The sequence below is a fragment of the Lactuca serriola genome, chromosome 1 (genome assembly GCF_051521515.1).
Source record: "Lactuca serriola cultivar US96UC23 chromosome 1, Lser_US96UC23_V15, whole genome shotgun sequence".
Lineage (NCBI taxonomy): Eukaryota > Viridiplantae > Streptophyta > Magnoliopsida > Asterales > Asteraceae > Lactuca > Lactuca serriola.
Window position 1 is genome coordinate 206,223,896 of NC_136408.1, and position 17,165 is coordinate 206,241,060.

Genomic DNA, 17,165 nt, shown 5'->3' on the forward strand with positions numbered 1-17,165 from the left:
CATAAAAGCAATAAACATGGATATTATTTTGGGTGTGATCATAACAGCACTAATGCACCGGATCCCATCAGAACTCCGCAGTTAAGCGTGCTTGGGCGAGAGTAGTACTAGGATTGGTGACCCCCTGGGAAATCGTCGTGTTGCGCCCCCCTTTTTCGTTGTCCGTTTGCGTTTTCTTTTTACATTTTACGTGCGGGTTTTTGGTTTTTTTCCTTTCTTTCTTGCTATTTCTATGCTCGGGTGCCCTCCGGTTCATGGTTGATGGTTTTCGTATTTTTGGAACGGAGCCGATCGGTCACATGGGTCCCACGCCCCGCGTACCAAAACAAAGTAGGCTCTGCGTCTTGTAACACATAAAAGCAATAAAGATGGATAGTATTTCGTGTGCTATCATACCAGCACTAATGCACCGAATCCCATCAGAACTCCGCAGTTAAGCGTGCTTGGGCGAGAGTAGTAGAAGGATGGGTGACCCCCTGGGATGTGCTCGTGTTGCACCCTCTTTTTCGTTGTCCGTTTGCATTTTTTTTACATTTTACGTGCGGTTTTTTGGTTTTTTATCCTTTCTTTCTTGCTATTTGTATGCTCGGGTGCCTTCCGGTTTATGGTTGATGGTTTTCGTATTTTTGGAACGGAGCCGATCGGTCACGTGGATCCCACGCCCCGCGTACCAAAACAAAGAAGGTTCTGCGTCTTGTAACAAATAAAAGCAATAAACATGGATAGTATTTCGTGTGCGATCATACCAGCACTAATGCACCGAATCCCATCAGAACTCCGCAGTTAAGCGTGCTTGGGCAAGATTAGTACAAGGATGGGTGACCCCCTTGGAAGTGCTCGTGTTGCACCCTCTTTTTCGTTGTCCGTTTGCATTTTTTTTACATTATACGTGCAGTTTTTTTGTTTTTTTCCTTTCTTTCTGGCTATTTCTATGCTCGGGTGCCTTCCGGTTTATGGTTGATGGTTTTCGTATTTTTGGAACGGAGCCGATCGGTCACGTGAATCCCACGCCCCGCGTACAAAAACAAAGGAGATTGTGCATCTTGTAACACATAAAAGCAATAAACATGGATATTATTTTGGGTGTGAACATAACAGCACTAATGCACCGGATCCCATCAAAACTCCGCAGTTAAGCGTGCTTGGGCGAGAGTAGTACTAGGATGGGTGACCCCCTGGGAAGTCCTCGTGTTGCACCCACCTTTTTCGTTGTCCGTTTGCGTTTTTTTTTTACATTTTACGTGCGGTTTTTTGGTTTTTTTTCCTTTCTTTCTTGCTATTTCTATGCTTGGGTGCCCTTCGGTTCATGGTTGATGGTTTTCGTATTTTTGGAACGGAGCCGATCAGTCACGTAGGTCCCACGCCCCGCGTACCAAAATAAAGGAAGTTCTGCCTCTGGTAACACATAAAAGCAATGAACATGAATAGTATTTCGAGAGCGATCATACCAGCACTAATGCACCGAATACCATCAGAACTCCGCAGTTAAGCGTGCTTGGGCGAGAGTAGTACTAGGATTGGTGACCCCCTGGGAAATCCTTGTGTTGCACCCCCCCCCCCTTTTCGTTGTCCGTTTGCGTTTTCTTTTTACATTTTACGTGCGGTTTTTTGGTTTTTTTCCATTCTTTCTTGCTATTTCTATGCTCGGGTGCCCTCCGGTTCATGGATGATGGTTTTCGTATTTTTGGAACGGAGCCGATCAGTCACGTAGGTCCCACGCCCCGCGTACCAAAACAAATGAGGTTCTGCGTCTGGTAAAACATAAAAGCAATAAACATGGATAGTATTTCGGGTGCGATCATACTAGCACTAATGCATCGAATCCGATCAGAACTCCGAAATTAAGCGTGCTTGGGCGAGAGTAGTACAAGGATGGGTGACCCCCTGGGAAGTCCTCGTGTTGCACCCTATTTTTCGTTGTCCGTTTGCATTTTTTTTTTACATTTTACGTGCGGTTTTTTGTTTTTTTTTTCCTTTCTTTCTTGGTATTTCTATGCTCGGGTGCCCACCGGTTCATGGTTCATGGTTTTCGTATTTTTGGAACGGAGCCGATCGGTCACATGGGTCCCACGCCCCGTGTACCAAAACAAAGAAGGTTCTGCGTCTTGTAACACATAAAAGCAATAAACATGGATAGTATTTCGTGTGCGATCATACCAGCACTAATGCACCGAATCCCATCAGAACTCCGCAGTTAAGCATGCTTGGGCAAGAGTACTACAAGGATGGGTGACCCCCTGGGAAGTGCTCGTGTTGCACCCTCATTTTCGTTGTCCGTTTGCATTTTTTTTTTATATTTTACGTGTTGTTTTTTTGTTTTTTTCATTTCTTTCTGGCTATTTCTATGCTCGGGTGCCTTCCGGTTTATGGTTGATGGTTTTCGTATTTTTGGAACGGAGCCGATCGGTCACATGGATCCCACGCCCCGCGTACAAAAACAAAGGAGATTATGCGTCTTGTAACACATAAAAGCAATAAACATGGATATTATTTTGGTGTGATCATAATAGCATTAATGCACCGGATCCCATCAGAACTCCGCAGTTAAGCGTGCTTGGGCGAGAGTAGTACAAGGATGGGTGACCCCCTGGGATGTGCTCGTGTTGCACCCTCTTTTTCGTTGTCCGTTTGCATTTTTTTTACATTTTACGTGCGGTTTTTTGGTTTTTTATCCTTTCTTTCTTGCTATTTCTATGCTCGGGTGCCTTCCGGTTTATGGTTGATGGTTTTCGTATTTTTGGAACGGAGCCGATCGGTCACGTGGATCCCACGCCCCGCGTACCAAAACAAAGAAGGTTCTGCGTCTTGTAACACATAAAAGCAATAAACATGGATAGTATTTCGTGTGCGATCATACCAGCACTAATGCACCGGATCCCATCAGAACTCCGCAGTTAAGCGTGCTTGGGCAAGATTAGTACAAGGATGGGTGACCCCCTTGGAAGTGCTCGTGTTGCACCCTCTTTTTCGTTGTCCGTTTGCATTTTTTTTTACATTATACGTGCTGTTTTTTTGTTTTTTTCCTTTCTTTCTGGCTATTTCTATGCTAGGGTGCCTTCCGGTTTATGGTTGATGGTTTTCGTATTTTTGGAACGGAGCCGATCGGTCACATGGATCCCACGCCCCGCGTACAAAAACAAAGGAGATTATGCGTCTTGTAACACATAAAAGCAATAAACATGGATATTATTTTGGGTGTGAACATAACAGCACTAATGCACCGGATCCCATCAAAACTCCGCAGTTAAGCGTGCTTGGGCGAGAGTAGTACTAGGATGGGTGACCCCCTGGGAAGTCTTCGTGGTTCACCCACCTTTTTCGTTGTCCGTTTGCGTTTTTTTTTACATTTTACGTGCGGTTTTTTGGTTTTTTTTCCTTTCTTTCTTGCTATTTCTATGCTCGGGTGCCCTCCGGTTCATGGTTGATGGTTTTCGTATTTTTGGAACGGAGCCGATCAGTCACGTAGGTCCCACGCCCCGCGTACCAAAATAAAGGAAGTTCTGCCTCTGGTAACACATAAAAGCAATGAACATGAATAGTATTTCGGGAGCGATCATACCAGCACTAATGCACCGGATCCCATCAGACCTCCGCAGTTAAGCGTGCTTGGGCGAGAGTAGTACTAGGATTGGTGACCCCCTGGGAAGTCCTCGTGTTGCACCCCCTTTTTAGTTTGTCCGTTTGCGTTTTTTTTAACATTTTACGTGCGGTTTTTTGTTTTTTTTTTCCTTTCTTTCTTGCTATTTCTATGCTCGGGTGCCCTCCGGTTCATGGTTCATGGTTTTCGTATTTTTGGAACGGAGCCGATCGGTCTAATGGGTCCCACGCCCCGCGTACCAAAACAAAGAAGGTTCTGCGTCTTGTAACACATAAAAGCAATAAACATGGATAGTATTTCGTGTGCGATCATACCAGCACTAATGCACCGAATCCCATCAGAACTCCGCAGTTAAGCATGCTTGGGCAAGAGTACTACAAGGATGGGTGACCCCCTGGGAAGTGCTCGTGTTGCACCCTCATTTTCGTTGTCCGTTTGCGTTTTTTTTTTTATATTTTACGTGTTGTTTTTTTGTTTTTTTCATTTCTTTCTGGCTATTTCTATGCTCGGGTGCCTTCCGGTTTATGGTTCATGGTTTTCGTATTTTTGGAACGGAGCCGATCGGTCACGTGGATCCCACGCCCCGCGTACAAAAACAAAGGAGATTATGCGTCTTGTAACACATAAAAGCAATAAACATGGATATTATTTTGGGTGTGATCATAACAGCACTAATGCACCGGATCCCATCAGAACTCCGCAGTTAAGCGTGCTTGCGCGAGAGTAGTACTTGGATTGGTGACCCCCTGGGAAGTCCTCGTTTTGCACCCTCCTTTTTCGTTGTCCGTTTGCCCTTTTTTTTTACATTTAGGTGCGGTTTTTTGGTTTTTTTCCATTCTTTCTTGCTATTTCTATGCTCGGGTGCCCTCCGGTTCATGGTTGATGGTTTTCGTATTTTTGGAACGGAGCCGATCAGTCACGTAGGTCCCACGCCCCGCATACCAAAACAAATGAGGTTCTGCGTCTGGTAAAACATAAAAGCAATAAACATGGATAGTATTTCGGGTGCGATCATACTAGCACTAATGCATCGAAAACGATCAGAACTCCGAAGTTAAGCGTGCTTGGGCGAGAGTAGTACAAGGATGGGTGACCCCCTGGGAAGTCCTTGTGTTGCACCCTATTTTTCGTTGTCCGTTTGCATTTTTTTTTACACTTTACGTGCGGTTTTTTGTTTTTTTTTCCTTTCTTTCTGGCTATTTCTATGCTCGGGTGCCTTCCGGTTTATGGTTGATGGTTTTCGTATTTTTGGAACGGAGCCGATCGGTCACATGGATCCCACGCCCCTCGTACAAAAACAAAGGAGATTATGCGTCTTGTAACACATAAAAGAAATAAACATGGATATTATTTTGGGTGTGATCATAACAGCACTAATGCACCAGATCCCATCAGAATTCCGCAGTTAAGCGTGCTTGGGCGAGAGTAGTACTAGGATTGGTGACCCCCTGGGAAATCCTCGTGTTGCACCCCCCTTTTTCGTTGTCCGTTTGCGTTTTCTTTTTACATTTTACGTGCGGTTTTTTGGTTTTTTTCCATTCTTTCTTGCTATTTCTATGCTCGGGTGCCCTCCGGTTCATGGCTGATGGTTTTCGTATTTTTGGAACGTAGCTGATCGGTCACATGGGTCCCACGCCCGCGTACCAATAAAAAGTAGGCTCTGCCTCTTGTAACACATAAAAGCAATAAACATGGATAGTATTTCGTGTGCTATCATACCAGCACTAATGCACCGAATCTCATCAGAACTCCGCAGTTAAGCGTGCTTGGGCGAGAGTAGTACAAGGATGGGTGACCCCCTCGGATGTGTTCGTGTTGCACCCTCTTTTTCGTTGTCCGTTTGCATTTTTTTTACATTTTACGTGCGGTTTTTTGGTTTTTTATCCTTTCTTTCTTGCTATTTCTATGCTCGGGTGCCTTCCGGTTTATGGTTGATCGTTTTCGAATTTTTGGAACGGAGCCGATCGGTCACGTGGATCCCACGCCCCGCGTACAAAAACAAAGGAGATTCTGCATCTTGTAACACATAAAAGCAATAAACATGGATATTATTTTGGGTGTGATCATAACAGCACTAATGCACCGGATCCCATCAAAACTCCGCAGTTAAGCGTGCTTGGGCGAGAGTAGTACTAGGATGGGTGACCCCCTTGGAAGTGCTCGTGTTGCACCCTCTTTTTCGTTGTCCGTTTGCATTTTTTTTACATTATACGTGCTATTTTTTTTGTTTTTTTTTCCTTTCTTTCTAGCTATTTCTATGCTCGGGTGCCTTTCGGTTTATGGTTGATGGTTTTCGTATTTTTGGAACGGAGCCGATCGGTCACGTGGATCTCACGCCCCGCGTACAAAAACAAAGGAGATTATGCGTCTTATAACACATAAAAACAATAAACATGGATATTATTTTGGGTGTGATCATAACAGCACTAATGCACCGGATCCCATCAGAACTCCGCAGTTAAGCGTGCTTGGGCGAGAGTAGTACTAGGATTGGTGACCCCTGGGAAATCGTCGTGTTGCACCCCCCTTTTTCGTTGTCCGTTTGCGTTTTCTTTTTACATTTTACGTGCGGTTTTTTGGTGTTTTTCCTTTCTTTCTTGCTATTTCTATGCTCGGGTGCCCTCCGGTTCATGGTTGATGGTTTTCGTATTTTTGGAACGGAGCCGATCAGTCACGTAGGTCCCACGCCCCGCGTACCAAAACAAAGGAGGTTCTGCGTCTGGTAAACATAAAAGCAATAAACATGGATAGTATTTCGGGTGCGATCATACTAGCACTAATGCATCGAATCCGATCAGAACTCCGAAGTGAAGCGTGCTTGGGCGAGAGTAATACAAGGATGGGTGACCCCCTGGCAAGTCCTCGTGTTGCACCCTATTTTTCGATGTCCGTTTGCATTTTTTTTTTTACATTTTACGTGCGGTTTTTTGTTTTTTTTCCTTTCTTTCTGGCTATTTCTATGCTCGGGTGCCTTCCGGTTTATGGTTGATGGTTTTCGTATTTTTGGAACGGAGCCGATCGGTCACATGGATCCCACGCCACGCGTACAAAAACAAAGGAGATTATGCATCTTGTAACACATAAAAGCAATAAACATGGATATTATTTTGGGTGTGATCATAACAGCACTAATGCACCGGATCCCATCAGAATTCCGCAGTTAAGCGTGCTTGGGCGAGAGTAGTACTAGGATTGGTGACCCCCTGGGAAATCCTCGTGTTGCACCCCCCTTTTTCGTTGTCCGTTTGCGTTTTCTTTTTACATTTTACGTGTGGTTTTTTGGTTTTTTTCCATTCTTTCTTGCTATTTCTATGCTCGGGTGCCCTCCGGTTCATGGCTGATGGTTTTCGTATTTTTGGAACGCAGCCGATCGGTCACATGGGTCCCACGCCCCGCGTACCAAAAAAAAGTAGGCTCTGCCTCTTGTAACACATAAAAGCAATAAACATGGATAGTATTCCGTGTGCTATCATACCAGCACTAATGCACCGAATCCCATCAGAACTCCGCAGTTAAGCGTGCTTGGGCGAGAGTAGTACATGGGTGACCCCGTGGGATGTGCTCGTGTTGCACCCTCTTTTTCGTTGTCCGTTTGCATTTTTTTTGACATTTTACGTGCGGTGTTTTGGTTTTTTATCCTTTCTTTCTTGCTATTTCTATGCTCGGGTGCCTTCCGGTTTATGGTTGATGGTTTTCGAATTTTTGGAACGGAGCCGATCGGTCACGTGGATCCCACGCCCCGCGTACAAAAACAAAGGAGATTCTGCATCTTGTAACACATAAAAGCAATAAACATGGATATTATTTTGGGTGTGATCATAACAGCACTAATGCACCGGATCCCATCAAAACTCCGCAGTTAAGCGTGCTTGGGCGAGAGTAGTACTAGGATGGGTGACCCCCTGGGAAGTCCTCGTGTTGCACCCCCCTTTTTCGTTGTCCGTTTGCGTTTTTTTTTTTTACATTTTACGTGCGGTTTTTTGGTTTTTTTTTCTTTCTTTCTTGCTATTTCTATGCTCGGGTGCCCTCCAGTTCATGGTTGATGGTTTTCGTATTTTTGGAACGGAGCCGATCAGTCACATAGGTCCGACGCCCCGCGTACCAAAATAAAGGAAGTTATGCCTCTGGTAACACATAAAAGCAATGAACATGAATAGTATTTCGGGAGCGACCATACCAGCACTAATGCACCGGATCCCATCAGACCTCCGCAGTTAAGCGTGCTTGGGCGAGAGTAGTACTAGGTTTGGTGACCCCCTGGGAAGTCCTTGTGTTGCACCCCCCCTTTTTATTTTGTCCGTTTGCGTTTTTTTTTTTTTTACATTTTACGTGCGGTTTTTTGTTTTTTTTCCTTTCTTTCTTGCTATTTCTATGCTCGGGTGCCCTCCGGTTCATGGTTCATGGTTTTCGTATTTTTGGAACGGAGCCGATCGGTCTAATGGGTCCCACGCCCCGCGTACCAAAACAAAGAAGGTTCTGCGTCTTGTAACACATAAAAGCAATAAACATGGATAGTATTTCGTGTGCGATCATACCAGCACTAATGCACCGAATCCCATCAGAACTCCGCAGTTTAGCATGCTTGGGCAAGAGTACTACAAGGATGGGTGACCCCCTGGGAAGTGCTCGTGTTGCACCCTCATTTTCGTTGTCCGTTTGCATTTTTTTTATATTTTACGTGTTGTTTTTTTTGTTTTTTTCATTTCTTTCTGGCTATTTCTATGCTCGGGTGGCTTCCGGTTTATGGTTGATGGTTTTCGTATTTTTGGAACGGAGCCGATCGGTCACGTGGATCCCACGCCCCGCGTACAAAAACAAAGGAGATTATGCGTCTTGTAACACATAAAAGCAATAAACATGGATATTATTTTGGGTGTGATCATAACAGCACTAATGCACCGGATCCCATCAGAACTCCGCAGTTAAGCGTGCTTGGGCGAGAGTAGTATTTGGATTGGTGACCCCCTGGGAAGTCCTCGTTTTGCACCCTCCTTTTTCGTTGTCCGTTTGCGTTTTTTTTGAATTTTACGTGCGGTTTTTTGGTTTTTTTCCATTCTTTCTTGCTATTTCTATGCTCGGGTGCCCTCCGGTTCTTGGTTGATGGTTTTCGTATTTTTGGAACGGAGCCGATCAGTCACGTAGGTCCCACGCCCCGCGTACCAAAACAAAGGAGGTTCTGCGTCTGGTAAAACATAAAAGCAATAAACATGGATAGTATTTCGGGTGCGATCATACTAGCACTAATGCATCGAATCCGATCAGAACTCCGAAGTTAAGCGTGCTTGGGCGAGAGTAGTACAAGGATGGGTGACCCCCTGGCAAGTCCTCGTGTTGCACCCTATTTTTCGTTGTCCGTTTTCATTTTTTTTCTTTACATTTTACGTGCGGTTTTTTGGTTTTTTATCCTTTCTTTCTGGCTATTTCTATGCTCGGGTGCCTTCCGGTTTATGGTTGATGGTTTTCGTATTTTTGGAACGGAGCCGATCGGTCACATGGATCCCACGCCCCGCGTACAAAAACAAAGGAGATTATGCGTCTTGTAACACATAAAAGCAATAAACATGGATATTATTTTGGGTGTGATCATAACAGCACTAATGCACCGGATCCCATCAAAACTCCGCAGTTAAGCGTGCTTGGGCGAGAGTAGTACTAGGATGGGTGACCCCCTGGGAAGTCCTCGTGTTGCACCCACCTTTTTCGTTGTCCGTTTGCGTTTTTTTTTTTTTTTTTTTACATTTTACGTGCGGTTTTTTGGTTTTTTTTCCTTTCTTTCTTGCTATTTCTATGCTCGGGTGCCCTCCGGTTCATGGTTGATGGTTTTTGTATTTTTGGAACGGAGCCGATCAGTCACGTAGGTCCCACGCCCCGCGTACCAAAATAAAGGAAGTTCTGCCTCTGGTAACACATAAAAGCAATGAACATGAATAGTATTTCGGGAGCGATCATACCAGCACTAATGCACCGGATCCCATCAGACCTCCGCAGTTAAGCGTGCTTGGGCGAGAGTAGTACTAGGATTGGTGACCCCCTGGGAAGTCCTCGTGTTGCACCTCCCCTTTTTAGTTTGTCCGTTTGCGTTTTTTTTTTACATTTTACGTGCGGTTTTTTGTTTTTTTTTCCTTTCTTTCTTGCTATTTCTATGCTCGGGTGCCCTCCGGTTCATGGTTCATGGTTTTCGTATTTTTGGAACGGAGTCGATCGGTCACATGGGTCCCACGCCCCGCATACCAAAACAAAGAAGGTTCTGCGTCTTGTAACACATAAAAGCAATAAACATGGATAGTATTTCGTGTGCGATCATACCTGCACTAATGCACCGAATCCCATCAGAACTCCGTAGTTAAGCATGCTTGGGCGAGAGTACTACAAGGATGGGTGACCCCCTGGGAAGTGCTCGTGTTGCACCCTCATTTTCGTTGTCCGTGTGCATTTTTTTTATATTTTACGTGTTGTTTTTTTGTTTTTTTCATTTCTTTCTGGCTATTTCTATGCTCGGGTGCCTTCCGGTTTATGGTTGATGGTTTTCGTATTTTTGGAACGGAGCCGATCGGTCACGTGGATCCCACGCCCCGCGTACAAAAACAAAGGAGATTATGCGTCTTTTAACACATAAAAGCAATAAACATGGATGTTATTTTGGGTGTGATCATAACAGCACTAATGCACCGGATCCCATCAGAACTCCGCAGTTAAGCGTGCTTGGGCAAGAGTAGTACTTGGATTGGTGACGCCCTGGGAAGTCCTCGTTTTGCACCCTCCTTTTTCGTTGTCCGTTTGCCTTTTTTTTTTTTTTACATTTTACGTGCGGTTTTTTGGTTTTTTTTCCATTCTTTCTTGCTATTTCTATGCTCGGGTGCCCTCCGGTTCATGGTTGATGGTTTTCGTATTTTTGGAACGGAGCCGATCAGTCACGTAGGTCCCACGCCCCGCGTACCAAAACAAATGAGGTTCTGCGTCTGGTAAAACATAAAAGCAATAAACATGGATAGTATTTCGGGTGCGATCATACTAGCACTAATGCATCGAATCCGATCAAAACTCCGAAGTTAAGCGTGCTTGGGCGAGACTAGTACAAGGATGGTTGACCCCCTGGGAAGTCCTCGTGTTGCACCCTATTTTTCGTTGTCCGTTTGCATTTTTTTTTTACAGTTTACATGCGGTTTTTTGTTTTTTTTCCTTTCTTTCTGGCTATTTCTATGCTCGGGTGCCTTCCGGTTTATGGTTGATGGTTTTCGTATTTTTGGAACGGAGCCGATCGGTCACATGGATCCCACGCCCCGCGTACAAAAACAAAGGAGATTATGCGTCTTGTAACACATAAAAGCAATAAAAATGGATATTATTTTGGGTGTGATCATAACAGCACTAATGCACCGGATCCCATCAGAACTCCGCAGTTAAGCGTGCTTGGGCGAGAGTAGTACTAGGATTGGTGACCCCCTGGGAAATCCTTGTGTTGCACCCCCCCCCCTTTTTCGTTGTCCGTTTGCGTTTTCTTTTTACATTTTACGTGCGGTTTTTTGGTTTTTTTCCATTCTTTCTTGCTATTTCTATGCTCGGGTGCCCTCCGGTTCATGGCTGATGGTTTTCGTATTTTTGGAACGGAGCCGATCGTTCACATGGGTCCCACGCCCCGCGTACCAAAACAAAGTAGGCTCTGCGTCTTGTAACACATAAAAACAATAAACATGGATAGTATTTCGTGTGCTATCATACCGGCACTAATGCACCGAATCCCATCAGAACTCCGCAGTTAATCGTGCTTGGGCGAGAGTAGTACAAGGATGGGTGACCCCCTGGAATGTGCTCGTGTTGCACCCTCTTTTTCGTTGTCCGTTTGCATTTTTTTTGACATTTTACGTGCGGTTTTTTGGTTTTTTATCCTTTCTTTCTTGCTATTTCTATGCTCGGGTGCCTTCCGGTTTATGGTTGATGGTTTTCGAATTTTTGGAACGGAGCCGATCGGTCACGTGGATCCCACGCCCCGCGTACAAAAACAAAGGAGATTCTGCATCTTGTAACACATAAAAGCAATAAACATGGATAGTATTTCGTGTGCGATCATACCAGCACTAATGCATCGAATCCCATCAGAACTCCGCAGTTAAGCATGCTTGGGCAAGAGTACTACAAGGATGGGTGACCCCCTGGGAAGTGCTCGTGTTGCACCCTCATTTTCGTTGTCCGTTTGCATTTTTTTTATATTTTACGTGTTGTTTTTTTGTTTTTTTCATTTCTTTCTGGCTATTTCTATGCTCGGGTGCCTTCCGGTTTATGGTTGATGGTTTTCGTATTTTTGGAACGGAGCCGATCGGTCACGTGGATCCCACGCCCCGCGTACAAAAACAAAGGAGATTATGCGTCTTGTAACACATAAAAGCAATAAACATGGATATTATTTTGGGTGTGATCATAACAGCACTAATGCACCGGATCCCATCAGAACTCCGCAGTTAAGCGTGCTTGGGCGAGAGTAGTATTTGGATTGGTGACCCCCTAGGAAGTCCTCGTTTTGCACCCTCCTTTTTCGTTGTCCGTTTGCGTTTTTTTTACATTTTACGTGCGGTTTTTTGGTTTTTATCCATTCTTTCTTGCTATTTCTATGCTCGGGTGCCCTCCGGTTCTTGGTTGATGGTTTTCGTATTTTTGGAACGGAGCCGATCAGTCACGTAGGTCCCACGCCCCGCGTACCAAAACAAAGGAGGTTCTGCGTCTGGTAAAACATAAAAGCAATAAACAAGGATAGTATTTCGGGTGCGATCATACTAGCTCTAATGCATCGAATCCGATCAGAACTCCGAAGTTAAGCGTGCTTGGGCGAGAGTAGTACAAGGATGGGTGACCCCCTGGCAAGTCCTCGTGTTGCACCCTATTTTTCGTTGTCCGTTTTCATTTTTTTTTACATTTTACGTGCGGTTTTTTGGTTTTTTATCCTTTCTTTCTGGCTATTTCTATGCTCGGGTGCCTTCCGGTTTATGGTTGATGGTTTTCGTATTTTTGGAACGGAGCCGATCGGTCACATGGATCCCACGCCCCGCGTACAAAAACAAAGGAGATTATGCGTCTTGTAACACATAAAAGCAATAAACATGGATATTATTTTGGGTGTGATCATAACAGCACTATTGCACCGGATCCCATCAGAACTCCGCAGTTAAGCGTGCTTGGGCGAGAGTAGTACTAGGATGGGTGACCCCCTGGGAAGTCCTCGTGTTGCACCCCCCCTTTTTCGTTGTCCGTTTGCGTTTTTTTTTTTTTACAGTTTACGTGCGGTTTTTTGGTTTTTTTTTCCTTTCTTTCTTGCTATTTCTATGCTCGGGTGCCCTCCGGTTCATGGTTGATGGTTTTCGTATTTTTGGAACGGAGCCGATCAGTCACGTAGGTCCCACGCCCCGCGTACCAAAATAAAGGAAGTTCTGCCTCTGGTAACACATAAAAGCAATGAACATGAATAGTATTTCGGGAGCAATCATACCAGCACTAATGCACCGGATCCCATCAAACCTCCGTAGTTAAGCGTGCTTGGGCGAGAGTAGTACTAGGATTGGTGACACCCTGGGAAGTCCTCTTGTTGCACCCCCCCTTTTTAGTTTGTCCGTTTGCGTTTTTTTTTTTTACATTTTACGTGCGGTTTTTTTTTCCTTTCTTTCTTGCTATTTCAATGCTCGGGTGCCCTCCGGTTCATGGTTCATGGTTTTCGTATTTTTGGAACGGAGCCGATCGGTCACATGGGTCCCACGCCCAGCGTACCAAAACAAAGTAGGCTCTGCGTCTTGTAACACATAAAAGCAATAAACATGGATAGTATTTCGTGTGCTATCATACCAGCACTAATGCACCGAATCCCATCAGAACTCCGCAGTTAAGCGTGCTTGGGCGAGAGTAGTACAAGGATGGGTGACCCCCTGGGATGTGCTCGTGTTGCACCCTCTTTTTCGTTGTCCGTTTGCATTTTTTTTACATTTTACGTGCGGTTTTTTAGTTTTTTATCCTTTCTTTCTTGCTATTTCTATGCTCGGGTGCCGTCCGGTTTATGGTTGATGGTTTTCGTATTTTTGGAACGGAGCCGATCAGTCACATGGATCCCACGTCCCGCGTACCAAAACAAAGAAGGTTCTGCGTCTTGTAACACATAAAAGCAATAAACATGGATAGTATTTCGTGTGCGATCATACCAGCACTAATGCACCGAATCCCATCAGAACTCCGCAGTTAAGCGTGCTTGGGCAGGATTAGTACAAGGATGGGTGATCCCCTTGGAAGTGCTCGTGTTGCACCCTCTTTTTCGTTGTCCGTTTGCATTTTTTTTACATTATACGTGCTGTTTTTTTGTTTTTTTCCTTTCTTTCTGGCTATTTATATGCTCGGGTGCCTTCCGGTTTATGGTTGATGGTTTTCGTATTTTTGGAACGGAGCCGATCGGTCACGTGGATCCCACGCCCCGCGTACAAAAACAAAGGAGATTGTGCGTCTTGTAACACATAAAAGCAATAAACATGGATATTATTTTGGGTGTGATCATAACAGCACTAATGCACCGGATCCCATCAAAACTCCGCAGTTAAGCGTGCTTGGGCGAGAGTAGTACTAGGATGGGTGACCCCCTGGGAAGTCCTCGTGTTGCACCCACCTTTTTCGTTGTCCGTTTGCGTTTTTTTTTTTTTTTACATTTTACGTGCGGTTTTTTGGTTTTTTTTCCTTTCTTTCTTGCTATTTCTATGCTCGGGTGCCCTCCGGTTCATGGTTGATGGTTTTTGTATTTTTGGAACGGAGCCGATCAGTCACGTAGGTCCCACGCCCCGCGTACCAAAATAAAGGAAGTTCTGCCTCTGGTAACACATAAAAGCAATGAACATGAATAGTATTTCGGGAGCGATCATACCAGCACTAATGCACCGGATCCCATCAGACCTCCGCAGTTAAGCGTGCTTGGGCGAGAGTAGTACTAGGATTGGTGACCCCCTGGGAATTCCTCGTGTTGCATCTCCCCTTTTTAGTTTGTCCGTTTGCGTTTTTTTTTTTTACATTTTACGTGCGGTTTTTTGTTTTTTTTCCTTTCTTTCTTGCTATTTCTATGCTCGGGTGCCCTCCGGTTCATGGTTCATGGTTTTCGTATTTTTGGAACGGAGTCGATCGGTCACATGGGTCCCACGCCCCGCATACCAAAACAAAGAAGGTTCTGCGTCTTGTAACACATAAAAGCAATAAACATGGATAGTATTTCGTGTGCGATCATACCTGCACTAATGCACCGAATCCCATCAGAACTCCGTAGTTAAGCATGCTTGGGCAAGAGTACTACAAGGATGGGTGACCCCCTGGGAAGTGCTCGTGTTGCACCCTCATTTTCGTTGTCCGTTTGCATTTTTTTTTTATATTTTTCGTGTTGTTTTTTTGTTTTTTTCATTTCTTTCTGGCTATTTCTATGCTCGGGTGCCTTCCGGTTTATGGTTGATGGTTTTCGTATTTTTGGAACGGAGCCGATCGGTCACGTGGATCCCACGCCCCGCGTACAAAAACAAAGGAGATTATGCGTCTTGTAACACATAAAAGCAATAAACATGGATATTATTTTGGGTGTGATCATAACAGCACTAATGCACCGGATCCCATCAGAACTCCGCAGTTAAGCGTGCTTGGGCGAGAGTAGTACTTGATTGGTGACGCCCTGGGAAGTCCTCGTTTTGCACCCTCCTTTTTCGTTGTCCGTTTGCCTTTTTTTTTTTTTTACATTTTACGTGCGGTTTTTTCGTTTTTTTTCCATTCTTTCTTGCTATTTCTATGCTCGGGTGCCCTCCGGTTCATGGTTGATGGTTTTCGTATTTTTGGAACGGAGCCGATCAGTCACGTAGGTCCCACGCCCCGCGTACCAAAACAAATGAGGTTCTGCGTCTGGTAAAACATAAAAGCAATAAACATGGATAGTATTTCGGGTGCGATCATACTAGCACTAATGCATCGAATCCGATCAAAACTCCGAAGTTAAGCGTGCTTGGGCGAGAGTAGTACAAGGATGGGTGACCCCCTGGGAAGTCCTCGTGTTGCACCCTATTTTTCGTTGTCCGTTTGCATTTTTTTTTTACACTTTACGTGCGGTTTTTTGTTTTTTTCCCTTTCTTTCTGGCTATTTCTATGCTCGGGTGCCTTCCGGTTTATGGTTGATGGTTTTCGTATTTTTGGAACGGAGCCGATCGGTCCCATGGATCCCACGCCCCGCGTACAAAAACAAAGGAGATTATGCGTCTTGTAACACATAAAAGCAATAAAAATGGATATTATTTTGGGTGTGATCATAACAGCACTAATGCACCGGATCCCATCAGAACTCCGCAGTTAAGCGTGCTTGGGCGAGAGTAGTACTAGGATTGGTGACCCCTTGGGAAATCCTTGTGTTGCACCCCCCCCCCCTTTTTCGTTGTCCGTTTGCGTTTTCTTTTTACATTTTACGTGCGGTTTTTGGTTTTTTTCCATTCTTTCTTGCTATTTCTATGCTTGGGTGCCCTCCGCTTCATGGCTGATGGTTTTCGTATTTTTGGAACGGAGCCGATCGATCACATGGGTCCCACGCCCCGCGTACCAAAACAAAGTAGGCTCTGCGTCTTGTAACACATAAAAGCAATAAACATGGATAGTATTTCGTGTGCTATCATACCGGCACTAATGCACCGAATCCCATCAGAACTCCGCAGTTAAGCGTGCTTGGGCGAGAGTAGTACTAGGATGGGTGACCCCCTGGGAAGTCCTCGTGTTCCACCCCCCTTTTTCGTTGTCCGTTTGCGTTTTTTTTTTTACATTTAACGTGCGGTTTTTTGGTTTTTTTTCCTTTCTTTCTTGCTATTTCTATGCTCGGGTGCCCTCCGGTTCATGGTTGATGGTTTTCGTATTTTTGGAACGGAGCCGATCAGTCACGTAGGTCCCACGCCCCGCGTACCAAAATAAAGGAAGTTCTGCCTCTGGTAACACATAAAAGCAATGAACATGAATAGTATTTCGTGTGCTATCATACCAGCACTAATGCACCGAATCCCATCAGAAATCCGTAGTTAAGCGTGCTTGGGCGAGAGTAGTAGAAGGATGGGTGACCCCCTGGGATGTGCTCGTGTTGCACCCTCTTTTTCGTTGTCCGTTTGCATTTTTTTTACATTTTACGTGCGGTTTTTTAGTTTTTTATCCTTTCTTTTTTGCTATTTCTATGCTCGGGTGCCTTCCGGTTTATGGTTGATGGTTTTCGTATTTTTGGAACGGAGCCGATCGGTCACGTGGATCCCACGCCCCGCGTACCAAAACAAAGAAGGTTTTGCGTCTTGTAACACATAAAAGCAATAAACATGGATAGTATTTCGTGTGCGATCATACCAGCACTAATGCACCGAATCCCATCAGAACTCCGCAGTTAAGCGTTCTTGGGCAAGATTAGTACAAGGATGGGTGACCCCCTTGGAAGTGCTCGTGTTGCACCCTCTTTTTCGTTGTCCGTTTGCATTTTTTTTTTACATTATACGTGCTGTTTTTTTGTTTTTTTCCTTTCTTTCTGGCTATTTCTATGCTCGGGTGCCTTCCGGTT

The 17,165-nt window shown here is 44.9% G+C and overlaps 39 non-coding genes and 10 pseudogenes across 39 annotated transcripts; all 49 read left to right on the top strand.

Moving 5' to 3' along the window:
- The first annotated feature begins 30 nt into the window (after nucleotides 1-30).
- Nucleotides 31-149, top strand: LOC145078647 (5S ribosomal RNA). The gene has a single exon (XR_013694185.1). It is a non-coding gene; the product is annotated as a 5S ribosomal RNA (ribosomal RNA).
- Nucleotides 150-382: 233 nt separating this feature from the next.
- Nucleotides 383-501, top strand: LOC145079342 (5S ribosomal RNA). Its single transcript, XR_013694863.1, has one exon. It is a non-coding gene; the product is annotated as a 5S ribosomal RNA (ribosomal RNA).
- A 231-nt stretch (nucleotides 502-732) lies between these two features.
- On the top strand, nucleotides 733-851 carry LOC145078767 (5S ribosomal RNA). Its single transcript, XR_013694300.1, has one exon. It is a non-coding gene; the product is annotated as a 5S ribosomal RNA (ribosomal RNA).
- A 230-nt stretch (nucleotides 852-1,081) lies between these two features.
- On the top strand, nucleotides 1,082-1,200 carry LOC145075935 (5S ribosomal RNA). Its single transcript, XR_013692552.1, has one exon. It is a non-coding gene; the product is annotated as a 5S ribosomal RNA (ribosomal RNA).
- A 234-nt stretch (nucleotides 1,201-1,434) lies between these two features.
- On the top strand, nucleotides 1,435-1,553 carry LOC145079320 (5S ribosomal RNA). Its single transcript, XR_013694841.1, has one exon. It is a non-coding gene; the product is annotated as a 5S ribosomal RNA (ribosomal RNA).
- Nucleotides 1,554-1,790: 237 nt separating this feature from the next.
- LOC145079032 (5S ribosomal RNA) lies at nucleotides 1,791-1,909 on the top strand. Its single transcript, XR_013694560.1, has one exon. It is a non-coding gene; the product is annotated as a 5S ribosomal RNA (ribosomal RNA).
- A 234-nt stretch (nucleotides 1,910-2,143) lies between these two features.
- On the top strand, nucleotides 2,144-2,262 carry LOC145079301 (5S ribosomal RNA). Its single transcript, XR_013694823.1, has one exon. It is a non-coding gene; the product is annotated as a 5S ribosomal RNA (ribosomal RNA).
- A 231-nt stretch (nucleotides 2,263-2,493) lies between these two features.
- LOC145079345 (5S ribosomal RNA) lies at nucleotides 2,494-2,612 on the top strand. The gene has a single exon (XR_013694866.1). It is a non-coding gene; the product is annotated as a 5S ribosomal RNA (ribosomal RNA).
- A 231-nt stretch (nucleotides 2,613-2,843) lies between these two features.
- LOC145074729 (5S ribosomal RNA) lies at nucleotides 2,844-2,962 on the top strand. Its single transcript, XR_013692041.1, has one exon. It is a non-coding gene; the product is annotated as a 5S ribosomal RNA (ribosomal RNA).
- Nucleotides 2,963-3,193: 231 nt separating this feature from the next.
- LOC145079243 (5S ribosomal RNA) lies at nucleotides 3,194-3,314 on the top strand. The gene has a single exon (XR_013694761.1). It is a non-coding gene; the product is annotated as a 5S ribosomal RNA (ribosomal RNA).
- A 231-nt stretch (nucleotides 3,315-3,545) lies between these two features.
- On the top strand, nucleotides 3,546-3,664 carry LOC145085509 (5S ribosomal RNA). The gene has a single exon (XR_013699907.1). It is a non-coding gene; the product is annotated as a 5S ribosomal RNA (ribosomal RNA).
- A 234-nt stretch (nucleotides 3,665-3,898) lies between these two features.
- Nucleotides 3,899-4,017, top strand: LOC145079302 (5S ribosomal RNA). Its single transcript, XR_013694824.1, has one exon. It is a non-coding gene; the product is annotated as a 5S ribosomal RNA (ribosomal RNA).
- A 233-nt stretch (nucleotides 4,018-4,250) lies between these two features.
- Nucleotides 4,251-4,369, top strand: LOC145075924 (5S ribosomal RNA). The gene has a single exon (XR_013692548.1). It is a non-coding gene; the product is annotated as a 5S ribosomal RNA (ribosomal RNA).
- Nucleotides 4,370-4,601: 232 nt separating this feature from the next.
- Nucleotides 4,602-4,720, top strand: LOC145079978 (5S ribosomal RNA; annotated as a pseudogene).
- Nucleotides 4,721-4,952: 232 nt separating this feature from the next.
- Nucleotides 4,953-5,071, top strand: LOC145078671 (5S ribosomal RNA). The gene has a single exon (XR_013694207.1). It is a non-coding gene; the product is annotated as a 5S ribosomal RNA (ribosomal RNA).
- Nucleotides 5,072-5,303: 232 nt separating this feature from the next.
- Nucleotides 5,304-5,422, top strand: LOC145080020 (5S ribosomal RNA; annotated as a pseudogene).
- A 231-nt stretch (nucleotides 5,423-5,653) lies between these two features.
- LOC145076589 (5S ribosomal RNA) lies at nucleotides 5,654-5,772 on the top strand. The gene has a single exon (XR_013692715.1). It is a non-coding gene; the product is annotated as a 5S ribosomal RNA (ribosomal RNA).
- A 233-nt stretch (nucleotides 5,773-6,005) lies between these two features.
- Nucleotides 6,006-6,123, top strand: LOC145078875 (5S ribosomal RNA). The gene has a single exon (XR_013694404.1). It is a non-coding gene; the product is annotated as a 5S ribosomal RNA (ribosomal RNA).
- A 232-nt stretch (nucleotides 6,124-6,355) lies between these two features.
- On the top strand, nucleotides 6,356-6,474 carry LOC145080065 (5S ribosomal RNA; annotated as a pseudogene).
- A 233-nt stretch (nucleotides 6,475-6,707) lies between these two features.
- LOC145076455 (5S ribosomal RNA) lies at nucleotides 6,708-6,826 on the top strand. Its single transcript, XR_013692679.1, has one exon. It is a non-coding gene; the product is annotated as a 5S ribosomal RNA (ribosomal RNA).
- Nucleotides 6,827-7,059: 233 nt separating this feature from the next.
- Nucleotides 7,060-7,174, top strand: LOC145080279 (5S ribosomal RNA; annotated as a pseudogene).
- A 232-nt stretch (nucleotides 7,175-7,406) lies between these two features.
- Nucleotides 7,407-7,525, top strand: LOC145085688 (5S ribosomal RNA). Its single transcript, XR_013700079.1, has one exon. It is a non-coding gene; the product is annotated as a 5S ribosomal RNA (ribosomal RNA).
- A 236-nt stretch (nucleotides 7,526-7,761) lies between these two features.
- LOC145073063 (5S ribosomal RNA) lies at nucleotides 7,762-7,880 on the top strand. The gene has a single exon (XR_013691224.1). It is a non-coding gene; the product is annotated as a 5S ribosomal RNA (ribosomal RNA).
- A 239-nt stretch (nucleotides 7,881-8,119) lies between these two features.
- Nucleotides 8,120-8,238, top strand: LOC145080012 (5S ribosomal RNA; annotated as a pseudogene).
- A 231-nt stretch (nucleotides 8,239-8,469) lies between these two features.
- LOC145078652 (5S ribosomal RNA) lies at nucleotides 8,470-8,588 on the top strand. The gene has a single exon (XR_013694190.1). It is a non-coding gene; the product is annotated as a 5S ribosomal RNA (ribosomal RNA).
- Nucleotides 8,589-8,819: 231 nt separating this feature from the next.
- Nucleotides 8,820-8,938, top strand: LOC145079259 (5S ribosomal RNA). Its single transcript, XR_013694776.1, has one exon. It is a non-coding gene; the product is annotated as a 5S ribosomal RNA (ribosomal RNA).
- Nucleotides 8,939-9,173: 235 nt separating this feature from the next.
- Nucleotides 9,174-9,292, top strand: LOC145073107 (5S ribosomal RNA). Its single transcript, XR_013691237.1, has one exon. It is a non-coding gene; the product is annotated as a 5S ribosomal RNA (ribosomal RNA).
- A 243-nt stretch (nucleotides 9,293-9,535) lies between these two features.
- Nucleotides 9,536-9,654, top strand: LOC145085800 (5S ribosomal RNA). Its single transcript, XR_013700187.1, has one exon. It is a non-coding gene; the product is annotated as a 5S ribosomal RNA (ribosomal RNA).
- Nucleotides 9,655-9,890: 236 nt separating this feature from the next.
- LOC145078999 (5S ribosomal RNA) lies at nucleotides 9,891-10,009 on the top strand. The gene has a single exon (XR_013694528.1). It is a non-coding gene; the product is annotated as a 5S ribosomal RNA (ribosomal RNA).
- Nucleotides 10,010-10,239: 230 nt separating this feature from the next.
- On the top strand, nucleotides 10,240-10,358 carry LOC145077228 (5S ribosomal RNA). Its single transcript, XR_013693027.1, has one exon. It is a non-coding gene; the product is annotated as a 5S ribosomal RNA (ribosomal RNA).
- Nucleotides 10,359-10,596: 238 nt separating this feature from the next.
- LOC145079611 (5S ribosomal RNA) lies at nucleotides 10,597-10,715 on the top strand (annotated as a pseudogene).
- A 232-nt stretch (nucleotides 10,716-10,947) lies between these two features.
- Nucleotides 10,948-11,066, top strand: LOC145074588 (5S ribosomal RNA). Its single transcript, XR_013691924.1, has one exon. It is a non-coding gene; the product is annotated as a 5S ribosomal RNA (ribosomal RNA).
- Nucleotides 11,067-11,303: 237 nt separating this feature from the next.
- On the top strand, nucleotides 11,304-11,422 carry LOC145079648 (5S ribosomal RNA; annotated as a pseudogene).
- A 232-nt stretch (nucleotides 11,423-11,654) lies between these two features.
- LOC145079622 (5S ribosomal RNA) lies at nucleotides 11,655-11,773 on the top strand (annotated as a pseudogene).
- Nucleotides 11,774-12,003: 230 nt separating this feature from the next.
- LOC145078981 (5S ribosomal RNA) lies at nucleotides 12,004-12,122 on the top strand. Its single transcript, XR_013694511.1, has one exon. It is a non-coding gene; the product is annotated as a 5S ribosomal RNA (ribosomal RNA).
- A 231-nt stretch (nucleotides 12,123-12,353) lies between these two features.
- LOC145079575 (5S ribosomal RNA) lies at nucleotides 12,354-12,472 on the top strand (annotated as a pseudogene).
- A 232-nt stretch (nucleotides 12,473-12,704) lies between these two features.
- LOC145085263 (5S ribosomal RNA) lies at nucleotides 12,705-12,823 on the top strand. The gene has a single exon (XR_013699672.1). It is a non-coding gene; the product is annotated as a 5S ribosomal RNA (ribosomal RNA).
- Nucleotides 12,824-13,062: 239 nt separating this feature from the next.
- LOC145078268 (5S ribosomal RNA) lies at nucleotides 13,063-13,181 on the top strand. Its single transcript, XR_013693851.1, has one exon. It is a non-coding gene; the product is annotated as a 5S ribosomal RNA (ribosomal RNA).
- Nucleotides 13,182-13,412: 231 nt separating this feature from the next.
- LOC145078931 (5S ribosomal RNA) lies at nucleotides 13,413-13,531 on the top strand. The gene has a single exon (XR_013694463.1). It is a non-coding gene; the product is annotated as a 5S ribosomal RNA (ribosomal RNA).
- A 231-nt stretch (nucleotides 13,532-13,762) lies between these two features.
- LOC145079217 (5S ribosomal RNA) lies at nucleotides 13,763-13,881 on the top strand. Its single transcript, XR_013694736.1, has one exon. It is a non-coding gene; the product is annotated as a 5S ribosomal RNA (ribosomal RNA).
- Nucleotides 13,882-14,111: 230 nt separating this feature from the next.
- On the top strand, nucleotides 14,112-14,230 carry LOC145073112 (5S ribosomal RNA). Its single transcript, XR_013691238.1, has one exon. It is a non-coding gene; the product is annotated as a 5S ribosomal RNA (ribosomal RNA).
- A 239-nt stretch (nucleotides 14,231-14,469) lies between these two features.
- LOC145074146 (5S ribosomal RNA) lies at nucleotides 14,470-14,588 on the top strand. Its single transcript, XR_013691723.1, has one exon. It is a non-coding gene; the product is annotated as a 5S ribosomal RNA (ribosomal RNA).
- Nucleotides 14,589-14,825: 237 nt separating this feature from the next.
- LOC145079414 (5S ribosomal RNA) lies at nucleotides 14,826-14,944 on the top strand. The gene has a single exon (XR_013694929.1). It is a non-coding gene; the product is annotated as a 5S ribosomal RNA (ribosomal RNA).
- A 232-nt stretch (nucleotides 14,945-15,176) lies between these two features.
- Nucleotides 15,177-15,294, top strand: LOC145078691 (5S ribosomal RNA). The gene has a single exon (XR_013694226.1). It is a non-coding gene; the product is annotated as a 5S ribosomal RNA (ribosomal RNA).
- Nucleotides 15,295-15,532: 238 nt separating this feature from the next.
- LOC145079110 (5S ribosomal RNA) lies at nucleotides 15,533-15,651 on the top strand. Its single transcript, XR_013694634.1, has one exon. It is a non-coding gene; the product is annotated as a 5S ribosomal RNA (ribosomal RNA).
- A 232-nt stretch (nucleotides 15,652-15,883) lies between these two features.
- On the top strand, nucleotides 15,884-16,002 carry LOC145075336 (5S ribosomal RNA). Its single transcript, XR_013692412.1, has one exon. It is a non-coding gene; the product is annotated as a 5S ribosomal RNA (ribosomal RNA).
- Nucleotides 16,003-16,239: 237 nt separating this feature from the next.
- Nucleotides 16,240-16,358, top strand: LOC145076169 (5S ribosomal RNA). The gene has a single exon (XR_013692618.1). It is a non-coding gene; the product is annotated as a 5S ribosomal RNA (ribosomal RNA).
- A 235-nt stretch (nucleotides 16,359-16,593) lies between these two features.
- LOC145080006 (5S ribosomal RNA) lies at nucleotides 16,594-16,712 on the top strand (annotated as a pseudogene).
- Nucleotides 16,713-16,943: 231 nt separating this feature from the next.
- LOC145079323 (5S ribosomal RNA) lies at nucleotides 16,944-17,062 on the top strand. Its single transcript, XR_013694844.1, has one exon. It is a non-coding gene; the product is annotated as a 5S ribosomal RNA (ribosomal RNA).
- The last annotated feature ends 103 nt before the right edge of the window (nucleotides 17,063-17,165 follow it).